Below are 9,258 nucleotides of genomic sequence, written 5' to 3' on the forward strand. Positions count from 1 at the left end.
GTGGTTTTTGACAATTCGTGCAGGAAAATACCGGACAAATCATTAAAATAAGGTCAATACCACTTCCTTCAGTATCACTGACAATTGATTCATCGTCCCATATTCGACTGAAAACGTGTATATTCTGAACTACTGGTTGCGAAATCAAGTAAGCAGCAAGTAAGAAGACAGCCAACTTCGTAGTCACCGCCGTGAACAGCTCAAATCCTTCTTCGTAATAAATAAATAAATATATACAAATTAATTGTTGTTTACGCTATTGGTCACTTAGTAACTTCCAATTTGTTAAAAAAAAGAGATTGTGTCTACCCCGATAGACCACAGCATTCTATGACGGCTGCAAATTCTGTTAACTTCTGACTAGGACTATTCATTTTCCGAGGTTTCGTTAAAAACGGAAACACGGACAAAGTTTATGCGGATAATAGGAAGGTTAAAATCCGTTTAATAGGATATGGATATTTCTGTGAGTATAACTCAGTTTAAAATTTTCTTTCCGTACGTTTATAGGATTAATACAAATAAATCATTACTTACACCTGTATTGAATACTTTATAAATAAACGCTCTATTTAAAATGCGTTGGATGTGGGGAATACTCAAACCCCTAGTCCATATGCCAGGTAGGTTCTAAAACGAATTAAGTAATGGCATTTATGATTTTACCATTTCTATAATTTCAATATAAACGGTATCATAAAAATCAAAGTGTTACTTTACTGATATGGTACATACGCAAATGCACGCAACCACCAGATTACACTTCAGAGAACACTTCCTTACATCAAACACACTTTCTGCCTGCAGGTATACAACTAGTTCTCTCATAAGCCGACTCACTATGTTGCTTGTTTGGTTAAAGGATTCATTAATTTTTCGCTGACAAACTCTCCTTTCTTCAAAGACAAAATATATTATTTGTCTTAAAATTATATCTTAATTGCGTCATGTTTGTGTTATATCAATACATATATTTATTTTTCAGTCTATACACAAAACTTCCCACCCATGCAAAGAGCAGATTTTGGTCACGTCAATAAAATTCCACAGTTGATGCAATCGTTACAGGAGAGTCGTTCAAAGATTTATTTGTTCCCTCACAAGGTTCCGACAACTGGCAAATGAATATGATAATAATATTGTTTTTTCTCTAAAATATATATATATAACCAGGGCTTTTACGAGGTTCGATCAGAAGGTTTCCAGACTGCGCGTATAAAAACCCGTACACTTATCTCAGGTATTAAATTCATCCATCACCCTCGAAGTAGTTCCCCTGGGAGTGAACACAACGATCCCAGCGCCGCTGCTAAGCCTGGAAGCATCCCTGGAAATCTTTCTTTGTCAGCCTGTCAAGCACCATCTGCGATTCTGCCTGAATCTCTTGCCAAAGACTCGCCAAAACGGCTATGGAAACCTATGAAATGCTAAAGAAAGCATTTGGGAAGTCCGCAATGGGTCGTGCACAAACTTTTGTGTGGCATTCACGTTTTGAAAATGGCCGAACCTCTGTCGATGATGACGAGCGTTCTGGACAACGCCCGAAAATGTTACGAAGATTCGGCAGGCCATTCACGAAGATCGACGTCGTACTATCAACGATTTGTGCGACATTGTTGGGATAGGCTATGGGACCTGTCAGCTGATTCTAAAGGACGGAAGCGGCCGTCAAAGTGGCGCAACCACAACTGGCTGCTGCATCATGACAACGCGCCAGCGCACACCGCCCTCAAAGTTCGGCAGTGTTTGGCCTCAAACACCATGGCCGTCATCCCGCACCCTCCTTAGCTCCGTGTGACTTCTTCCTCTTCCCAAAGATGAAATTTCAGCTAAAGGGAAGGAGATTTGAGACGATAGAAGAGATTCAGGCAGAATCGCAGATAGTGCTTGACAGGCTGACAAAGAAAGATTTCCAGGGATGCTTCCAGGCTTGGCAGCGGCGCTGGGATCGTTGTGTTCACTCCCAGGGTAACTACGTCGAGGGTGATTGATAAATTTAATACCTGAGATAAGTGTACGGGTTTTTATACGCGCAGTCTTGAAACTTTCCGATCGCACCTCGTATGCACGGAAGTTATCTGAGGTTAAATGCATTTCTTAATTGCATACAACTAAGTTCCGTATACCGCAATTAATGCAACCTGTTAAATTAAGAAAAGTACAAGAAGTGATAATTTTAAAATCCAGTCAACCTTGAAAGAAAATCAGGGTAATGGTGTTCCTATAATATCAGCATTGCAATGTGGAGAATGGTCTATTTTCTTAAAAATGACCAGTTAGTTGTAACATGCTAACAAAGGTAATTTTAAGTATATCCATCACAAGTGATTAAGTAAGTATATTTATTGGTAAAATAATCAGAGAAAAGCATTGTTGGAAATATATCCCCAAATTAGAAGGCGTGAACAATCAATTTCCTAAATTGAAGCTGAAAATTAATGTGGGGCCGCAATTTATTACGGAAACCTATGCAAACCACTTTTAACTCTACCCCTTCTATCAATATTCTGAACAATTCTCTCTACATATTTTTAATTTTTTTAACTATATTTGTATATAGGCTGTTCCAAAACAGGGTGTCCATAGATAACTACGTAATCCTGGGATCATTTTGAGTAGAAAAGTTCTAATTAACATGGTACGACCAGCAACGGTTTGTCAAGAAAATCAGAAATATCATACTCTTGCATTTTTAATGTTTGTAATTTCATTATAGTTTAGTTTTCTGGATTACATATTACCAAATTCTGAATTTACTAACATTTGTGCCTCGAAATGGCTACCATTATTGTCGAGGCATCTTTGAGCTGATGAAAAACTCTCGGGCTACGAGCCGCGTCAGGTGGCTGAACGGTGAATACACCATATCCTCTGCCAACGTTTCGAGAGCCATCTCTGCTCTCATCCTCACGGCAGCTGCGTAACAAACTGGTCCTCTGTAGCGCGCTGGCGGATGGGAACTGGCGTTGGATGGCAGGTTGTTTTTTCAACCAAAAAGCTAACTAAGGGCAGAGTCCTGCGCCAGCTCAAGACATCGTCCCTTGCTAGGTACCACCAATCCTGCGTAAGAAACGTAATATTGGAAATGGTAAACAGAGCCTTAAAACTAAAACGGAATTTGCTTACACGGACATCTCGGGCTGTTAGAGACGGATATGACTCATATGTTCTTTGCAGATAGTCGTTCATCAATTTCAGTGGCCGCGAAAACTTCACTTTATACATCTTTGATCTCTTGAGATTTCATGTGAACCCAGAGGAAGTAATCTAAAGGTGACAGATCTGGTGATGTTTCTGGCCAAGACACTGGACCGCCTCGACCAATCGAACGGTCTGGAAAGTTTTGCGGAAATGTAGTCACTGCCCTGTCAAAGTAATATAGCAAAATTTGCGTACGCTGCAAGAGGTTGTACTAATAATCGGCAATTACTTAACCAGAGCATGGTAAATGCTAATTCCAACTTTGTTTACGAACCGTTGCGGATTGAACCCAGGTTAATTAGAACATTTCTACTCAAAATTATCCCAGGATCACGTAGTTAAGCTATGGACATTCCGTTGCGGGACACTGTACGTCTGCTTCAGATGTTGAGAAAACTATATCAGTTGTCTCAGTTTGACGAAATGAGTCTGAGCAGACGGAACTCCTAATTCCATTATAAAAGGTGGGGTCACAGTGGCCGCGCGGTCTGAGACTTGGGCCTTGTGCCGCTTGGTAACTGGGACTGTGGGTTAGAATCCCACTCAAGACATGGATGTTTGTCCGCGTTCTTCTGTGTTTTGCTGTCCTGTGTACATGTAGAGGCCTTGCGACGGTCCTATCCCTTGTAAAAGGAGTCCTACAAATACATATAGGTCAAACCCAACGAAAAGTTGGGACCCGCAGTGCTCAGGCACTTGAAGAACGGGTCGTGAAAGTATCAAAGTAAAGTATTATAATAGGTTGTTTCGAGATATCTAGTCTTCTTTCACGTCACATTTTATTAACTTTTAATTTTCCTCTGTAGAAGTAGGAAACCTTTGTGTCTATTTTTAAGAAAGGCAGCAGAGATCTTATTGTTAATGGTTGACTGCTCAACTTCAAATAATTTCCCCAAATTTATTAAACTATTATAAACGGCTACTACCATTCATTTAATTTAAATCAAAGTTAATACCAAATGTACATTACTTTGATTAATTAGAATATAAGGCATCTAATTTAGTAACTTGCGTTAACAATGCTTATTTTGATTTTATCAATTCCTTCGATTACGTTTCTCATACTTTTTTTGGATGCCCTTAATTATTTTGGACTATCTTCATTTTCAATTAAATGTTTCCAAAGCTTCTTATTCTAACAGATATTTGTACATACGTATCTTCGAAAAATTGTATTTTGTCTTTTCTGTATTATAAGGAATACCTCAAGGCACCTTTGACCTCTCTTGTTGCATATTTTCTTCTTCGTTCTTTCTCGATAATTTCGCGTTTTTCGTCTATCGGTTTCTGTTGATATTTAATACTTCGTTCTTTACGTTGCTGTTCAGAGGCCAACTGTTCTTGGTCAGTCAACTTTCTACGTCCAACCCCACCCTTGCAACTCTTCGTTTGTTTTCTTCTGCTCTTCTGTTCTTGTTGAATAAAGTCTTCTTTCGCTTATCCTTATTTCTTAAATTGTTCTGATATTTTAGTTCTTTACGTCGCTGTTCAGAGACAAACTGTTCTTGGTCAGTCAACTTTCTACGTCCAATCCTACCCTTGCAAATCTTCGTATTTTTTTCCTCTTCTGTTCTTGTTGAATACGTTTTCATACGTTTATCGATGTAAGTCTTCTTTCGCTTTTCTTTATTTGTTAAGTAGGTCTGATGTTTAATTCTTTACGTCGCTGTTCAAAGGCCAACTGTTCATGGTCAGTCAACTTTCTACGTCCAGCTCCACCCTTGCAAATCTTCTTCTTAAAATCGATTATAAAGTCAGTTTTCATAAAACTCGTAATCGTAATATATTTAATGAGTATCAGTTTACCTTGTTGGAGTTGGTACTTCAAACAGTTGATAACGTTTCAAATACTTGATAACGTATCCTTTCACTTTTCTAATGTTTAAGCCAACTGTCAGTCAATTTTCAAGAATGCGATGTGCTGCTTCTGGAACAGTGATCATGCGATTGGCTTGATAGATTTTGTTGTGAAGCATTATTTGTTTACTCGGCATTGTTGTGTTCTACAACAATGCCGAGTATAATCAAATATAAGGTGACATTGTTGATGACGTCATTCTTTGAAGACGACGAAAATCATAAATTTTTATAGTAAGACTAGAGCAGAGCGCTCCTTTCGAAGCTCCTCGGGGGGTTGGTCGGTTTTAAAACGCTACCAATTCCCCTTCGGAGCTCCTAGGGGGGTGTGTGTCAAGTTTGTAAAACGCAACCAACCTTGGTTAGTCCCGAAGGGGAGTTAGTTTAGTGTCTCATTCAAGTGTTTTAACCCCTGAGTAAGAAAATAAACTAACCACCCCATGGGGGGTTTAAACACTTGACCAACCCCCCGAAGTGGGTTTTTTGCGTTTTAAAATCTTGAGTAAGACGCTAAACTAACCCCCGTGTATAAACAAATATAAGGTTATATTGTTGATGACGTCATTTTTTGACGACGACTACTAATCCTTTCGAAGCGCTTCCTGTAATCTGATATTTTACTTTTATACGTCGCTGATCAGAGGCCAACAGTTCTTGGTTAGTCAACTTTCTACGTCCAACCCCACCCTTGCAAGTCTTCTTTTTTATTTCCTCTTCTGTTTTTTGTTGAATAGTTCTGATGTTTTAGTTCCTTACGTCGCTGTTCAGAGGCCATCTGTTCTTGATCAGTCAACAATCTACGTCCAGCAACTCCATTGCTAATCTTCGTCTCTTTTTTCTTTTTCTTTCTTTTTCTCTTCTGTTCTTGTTGTATACGTTTTTCTATATTTATCAATGTAACTCTCCCTTCGTTTTTCTTTATTTGTTAAATAGGTCTGATGGATTAGTTCTTTACGTCGCTGATCAGAGGCCAACAGTTCTTGGTTAGTCAACTATCTACGTCCAACCCCACCCTTGCAAGTCTTCTTTTTTTCTCTTCTGTTTTTTGTTGAATAGTTCTGATGTTTTAGTTCTTTACGTCGCTGTTCAGAGGCCATTTGTTCTTGATCATTCAACTTTCTACGTCCAGCAACACCATTGCTTATCTTCGTCTGTTTTTTCCTTTTCTCTTCTGTTCTTGTTGTATACGTTTTTCTATATTTATCAATGTAACTCTCCCTTCGTCTTTCTTTATTTGTTTAATAGGTCTGATGGATTAGTTCTTTACGTCGCTTTTCAGAGGTCAACTGTTCTTGGTTAGTCAACTTTCTACGTCCAACAACACCCTAGCAAATCTTCGTCTGTTTTTCTACGTGTGTTGTTAATATGGTCTCGTTTAACAATGTAAGTCTTCTTTCGCTTATCCTTATTTGTTAAATAGATCTGATGTCTTAGTTCTTTACATCGCTTTTCAGAGGCCACCTGTTCATGGTTAGTCAACTATCTACTTCCAATCCCACCCTTGCAAGTCTTCGTTTGTTTTCTTCTGCTCTTCTGTTTCTGTTGAATAAGTTTTTCTGCGTTTATCAATGTAAATCTCCCTTCGCTTTTCTTTACTCGTTAAGTAGTTCTGATGTTTTAATTCTTTACGTCGTTATTCAGAGGTCAACTGTTCTTGGTCAGTCAACTTTCTACGCCCAATCCCACCCTTGCAAGTCTTCTTTTGTTTTCTTCTGCTCTTCTGTTCTTATTGAATACGTTTTTCTACGTTTATCAATGTAAGTCTTCCTTCGCTTTTCTTTATTTGTTAAATTTGTTAAATATGTCTGATGTTTGAGTTTTTACGTCGCTGTTCAGAGGCAAACTGTTTTTGGTCACACAACTTTCTACGTCCAATCCCACACTTGCAAATCTTCGTCTGTTTTTTTACGTGTGTCGTTAATATGGTCTCGTTTATCAATGTAAGTCTTTTTTCGCTTTTCTTTATTTCTTAAATATGTCTGATGTTGTAGTTCTTTACGTCGCTGTTCAAAAGTCAACAGTTCTTGTTCAGTCCACTTTTTACGTCCAGCCCCACCCTAGCAAATCTTCGTCTTAAAATCGATCATAAAGTCAGTTTTCATAATAGTTTTCGTAATCGTAATATATCGAATGCGTATCAGTTTACCTTGTTGAAGTTGTTGGAGTTGGTACTTCAAATACTTTATAACGTCTTCTTTCACTTTTCTGATGTTTTAGGCCAACTGTCAGTCAATATTCAAGAATGCGAAGTGCTCCTTCTGGAGCAGTGATAGTGCGACTGGCTTGATATTTTTTTATTTATTTGTTGTGAAGCGTTATATTTGTTTACTCGGCATTGTTGTGTTCCACAACAATGCCGAGTAAACAAATATCTGTTGGCATTGTTGATGACGTCATTTCTTGAAGACAACGACTAATCACAAATTTTTATAGTAAGAAAGACTAGAGCAGAGCGCTCCTTTCGAAGCTCCTCGGGGGGTTGGTCGGTTTTAAAACGCTACCAATTCCCCTTCGGGGGTGTTGGTTGCTTTTTTAAAATCTTGAGAAAAAGAACTATACCAAACCCCCCGAATGGGGGGTTAAAATATTTGTCCCTTCGGGGAATTGGTCAAGTGTTTAAAACTCAACCATCCAACCCCCCTTTCAAGCGTAAAATAAATGTAATTCCATCATGGACACTATTATACTTTCAGCGAGAACAATACATTGAGACACAGTCCTTCGCCTGCGTGCATCGCTGTTGCAAATTATATATGCAAATTTATTACATTGTTGATGAAAATTGTGTTTAATTTTATAATACTTTCTTGACAGAAGAATATGTCTAAACTGTTTTTAAATGCAGGTGCCCCCCTCACAGAAATGATACAAACAGTGCTGACTTATATAATAGTTTTGCATACATACCTCTCGAAGCAACCTGCTTTTTCGCTCATTTTTTTGTAGTTTTCTGTTCTTTGTATTTAGTTTATATTCTTGTGCTGACTCCGTATTTGACTTTCGTTGCGGTTGAGTTAGAACGTTCATGTAAACGACTGAAATTAATTAAATTTCTTTTAAAGGAAAATTCTTAATATCTTAAACATACACAATTAGGTATAATAGAATCAAGCTCATATTAACTGCCGCGCTCTCTTTTTAATCAGATGAATCCACCGCATCTGAGGTTAGTTGTCATATATTTTTCTTTCAATATATCAATATTAACTTATAAATTAAATTAAATCATAACATCAGCAGTTTCTATTTTCTCCCCAGGCGCTTTCCATTCATAATCTTTGACCAGCTGATCGAAATATCGGAATAATTGGGATCAATGAACAGAAATAAGATTTGAAAGATGTTATCTTTGGAGTACAGTGAAAATCCATATGTGCTTATGACGTCACGTAACGTAAACTATTGCTACGGTAATCCTTTCCTAGGTCACCTTTGTGCAATAACATGTTCCATTGACTTGTTTCCACTGTTACGTAATAATGGCCTCCAGTCACTTCTGAATGGTTTCGTAATAGAAGGCTTAATTCAGACCCGCGGGGTATCATTAAATCAAGCGTTTCACTCATAAATACTTAAAATTTTAAGAGCGTAATTAAAATATTTAAATAAATGTGACATTTCCTTAAGAGCTAGTGCAGTGTAGTATAAAACAAAGCTAATCGACAGGGAGCAAACGGGACGGAATTGTAGCATAAATGTATTTTTCGAATCCAGTCGTTTGGCTAGAGTTCTGTTCCATAAATTAGCGATACGTTGCGATTTCAACCGTATTGTGAAGCCGAACGTCCGGAACACTACATCGAAAGTAACCGAACAGAACCGATCCGAATCGAATGGAATTTACTTTTTCTGTTGGATGCGCAAACTGGTAAGAACGCTTTCGAACAAAAGAACGTACTTAACATGGACGAGGTGAAATTAATTTTGAACGTGAGATAAAAAAACATTATGAGATCGTCTGTCTGTCGTGTTTTCCCAAAGGCGACAGGCATCCTGCACAAAATCTCTTTGGTTATTTTTTTATTTAATATCCAAAAAAATGCATAAATTTTCTTCTGGGTCAAACAGTCATCGCCATACAGAACTATTGTTCTTTCGTTAAGCATAAAATCGGATTTGAAATCGGTTTTCTTCATTTATGAATTCTGCAGTGGAGCAGCAAGGTTAAACGCGTCACAGTTAGTATTCATCAGTACCCAA

The 9,258-nt window shown here is 38.0% G+C and overlaps 1 long non-coding RNA gene across 1 annotated transcript; it reads right to left on the reverse strand.

Annotated features, from left to right (window-relative positions):
* Window positions 1–2,325: 2,325 nt before the first annotated feature.
* On the reverse strand, window positions 2,326–7,463 carry LOC110832245 (uncharacterized). The gene is made up of 2 exons (XR_015534498.1): window positions 7,205–7,463; window positions 2,326–3,060 (listed from the first exon to the last, which is right to left on the reverse strand). It is a non-coding gene; the product is annotated as an uncharacterized LOC110832245 (long non-coding RNA).
* Between the last annotated feature and the right edge of the window lie 1,795 nt (window positions 7,464–9,258).

The sequence above is a fragment of the Zootermopsis nevadensis genome, unplaced genomic scaffold (genome assembly GCF_977971745.1).
Source record: "Zootermopsis nevadensis isolate Lab colony 2312 unplaced genomic scaffold, Znev_1.0 Znev_ptg000010l, whole genome shotgun sequence".
In the NCBI taxonomy this organism is placed as follows: domain Eukaryota; kingdom Metazoa; phylum Arthropoda; class Insecta; order Blattodea; family Termopsidae; genus Zootermopsis; species Zootermopsis nevadensis.